General features: G+C 43.0%; 1 pseudogene; it reads left to right on the forward strand.

The window, feature by feature from the left end:
* The first annotated feature begins 838 nt into the window (after positions 1-838).
* Positions 839-1,808, forward strand: LOC102420901 (annotated as a pseudogene).
* Positions 1,809-3,530: the final 1,722 nt, after the last annotated feature.

The raw sequence follows: 3,530 nt of genomic DNA on the forward strand, positions 1-3,530 counted from the left end.
TGCATTTGAGCCAGAATCCTGGGGACTGCATAGGAACATTGAAATTGGAGAAGTGCTGATATAAACTAGGTGTTCTCACCTTTTACCATTCACATTTAAGGAGGTATAATAATTGTAGGGGGTGCTTTTATGTGAATTATATACATTTAGTGGTATCCCTTGAGACATTGCCAGACACCCTCAGGGCAAAATCATTTCTGGTTGAGATCCATTGACTAAAATTATACTCAAGGCCCATCGCATACTCTGATATTAACTTTGAGCAGATCACTAAACGCCGTCAGCTCCTCCCTAGGGCCTTGATCTCTCTCCCTCTCTTGAGTTCTCTACTCAAATGTCATTTTGTTTGCAGATCTTGCTTAAATATCCATAAAAAATAGAATGCCCTCTTCACTTTCTCCTCTAGATCTGCTCTCATTTTTTGTATGATCTCCCACCATTTATAATGTTATATTTATATATTTATATTATTTGCTTATATATTCTTTCCCCAGATTGAGTTGTAGGCACTTTTGTTCTTCAGCATCCTCTACTCACAGCCCAGACAGTACTGAAACCATGGTCAGCACTCAATTCATATTCCTGAAATACATGAAAAATTTCTCATTATAACTGTAGTATACCTGACATCTTATGGAAAAAGCAGATTGGGGGAAAAAAATCCTACTCTGAAATGACACATGAAGGTCCTAAATGGAACCAAATCCAGACCAAAATACTGAAACTAATTTCCTAACTGCATGAGACACACTGTAGCATTAGAACCCTGTGAGTAATACTAGATTGTGTGAAAAGTCCTCATGCTCTTTTCTTTTTTCTTGGAAGTCACCCCCATCTCATGGAACCAGGGAATCTTACAAGAGCGTCAGGATTTATTCTCCTGGGTTTTTCAGAGGAACCAGCACTGCAGCCCCTCATATTTGGGCTTTTCCTCTCCATGTACCTGATCACTGTGTTGGGAAACCTGCTCATCATCCTGGCCGTCAGCTCAGACTCCCACCTCCACACACCCATGTACTTCTTTCTCTCCAACCTGTCCTTGGTAGACATCTCTGTCACCTCCACCACCGTCCCAAAGATGCTGGTGAACATCCAGTCACAGAGCAAATGTATAACCTATGAAGGCTGCATCAGCCAGATTTATTTTTTCTCACTCTTTGCAGTGTTGGATGACTTGCTCTTGACTGTGATGGCTTATGATCGCTTCGTGGCCATCTGTCACCCCCTGCACTACGCAGTCATCATGAACCCCCGGCTCTGTGGACTGCTGGTTCTGGTGTCCTGGATCACAAGTGCCCTACATTCCTTGTTAGAAAGTTTACTGTTGTTGCGACTAACCTTCTGTACAGACTTGGAAATCCCCCACTTTTTCTGTGAACTCAATCTGATGGCCCAACTTGCCTGTTCTAGCAACTTTCTTAATAACATGGTGATGTATTTTATAACTGTGCTACTGGGTGGGGGTCCCCTCGCTGGTATCCTTTACTCTTACTCTAAGATAGTGTCCTCCATACGGTGCAATCCCATCAGCTCAGGGGAAGTATAAGGCATTTTCTACCTGTGCGTCTCACCTCTCAGTTGTCTCCTTATTTTATGGAACAAGCCTAGGAGTGTATTTCAGCTCTGCTGCTGCCCAAAGCTCCCACTCAAGTGCAGCAGCCTCAGTGTTGTACACGGTGGTCACACCCATGCTGAACCCCTTCATCTACACTCTCAGAAACAAAGACATAAAAGGGGCCCTGAAACGATTCTTTGGGATGGCAGCCATAAAAAACCCAGCTGTGCTGAGTCTGAAAAACTGCACTTGATTTCATGGCTTCAAGACTAAAATCCAGAAATAAGATCCTTTGATCAGATTGTGTTTGTAAAACTTGCTTCTTTTATTTGTTTCCTCGAATTTCCTCTTGTTTTAGTTCAACTTCTCTACACAATTTAAGTTACCATTTCATTGCACTTTCTGCCACCTCTATTATACAGAGAGTCTTTCACTTTCTCCTTTGTTCTAACCTAACAGCTGTTTCCAACCTTGATCAGAATGCAAATTCCAGTTTATTTCATGGACAACATGGATTTCTGAAGATAAATTTATTCTCAAATGACACACATCATTGTTAGGAAGTTGTTCTTATTTTATAGATAGAATAGTCATAAGTTGTATTATTCATGTGGGAAAAACTTTGCTTGGTTACTCACACTATTTATATAATTTCATTCCAGAAAAATCTGACACCTCAATTTTATCTTTTATGTTTCTCATTCTTTATACCTCAGTACTTTCACTGCTCTTCCTGATAATGTTGACTTTATCCTTGTTCCTCATAAGTCTCAGCCTATTGATGGTAAACTATAGGCTGAAAATGCCTGGGCACTGGCCTTGGGCTCTGCTACTGGTTCCTCAGACCACAGTCAATGTTGTGGCTGGACGGGCTCTTGTGGTCCTTATTAAAATTGCAACAATCATGAGGCATCTATGAAATCACAAGGTTTATTACTCACAGATCCTGGAGGATATACATCATCCTAAGGGCCACATCAGAAGATCTCTAAATGGGGGAAGGGTGGAAGAAGGGAGAGAGATAGAGAGAGAATAGGTTGAGTTGGGAGAGGAGACCTCAGTGCTTCTCTAGTAGCCTTGTCATAAAGCTGGCAATAGGATTATTTGAGACTAGCGGCCCCGTGCAGGAATTCGTGCACCAGTCGGGTCCCTCGGCCTGGCCTGCAGGATTGGGCCAACACCAGCTCTCTGACATCCTCCGAGGGGTCCCGGATTGTGAGAGAGTGCAGGTCAGGCCGAGAGACCCCACCAATGCATGACGAGGGTCAGGGAGGGATGCAGGAGGTTGGTCAGCTGGAGAGGGCTAGTGGGAAGACTCCAGGGCATGTCCAGTTCATCGTGCTCAGTCCCAATTGGCTGGACCCCAGCAGCAAGCTAACCTACCAGTTGAAGCATCTGCCCCCTGGTGGTCAGTGCATGTCATAGTGAGCAGTTGCTCGGCCCTAGCATATCATTAGCTCATTTCACTTTGATTGGTGAATGGATGACTGGACACTTAGCATACTAGGCTTTTATTATATAGGATAGACGTCTTTGAAACAGATGCCTCATACATCAAAAGTTTAATGTCAGGTATTTACACTAGTATCATGCTACTAAGATTTATAACTAATCTCCTCATTTTATTATCTTATTCAACTCAGTGTCCAGAATACCTACAATAATACCTGGGAACCTTGATTATCAAGTATATATGTCCCAGTGGCTTCTATATGGATATGAGGCAGGAGAGAAAGAAACCAAAGCCCCCACTTCTGGGCATGATCAGAGAGAAAACAGTTTATGGCAGGAAACCCCCTGCAGTGGTTAGAGGTCACAACAAGGACTGACCAGAACCAGATCATCCCAAGATGGAAGAAAATTGACAAAAGACCGACCCCAAAGCTCATTATACCATCATTACAATGAAAACTGACACCACAAATAGAAAGGTGGCCAAGGGGGACAAACTCCATGACACTTCCAGAACAACCCT

This window comes from Myotis lucifugus, unplaced genomic scaffold (assembly GCF_000147115.1).
Source record: "Myotis lucifugus unplaced genomic scaffold, Myoluc2.0 scaffold_280, whole genome shotgun sequence".
NCBI lineage: Eukaryota > Metazoa > Chordata > Mammalia > Chiroptera > Vespertilionidae > Myotis > Myotis lucifugus.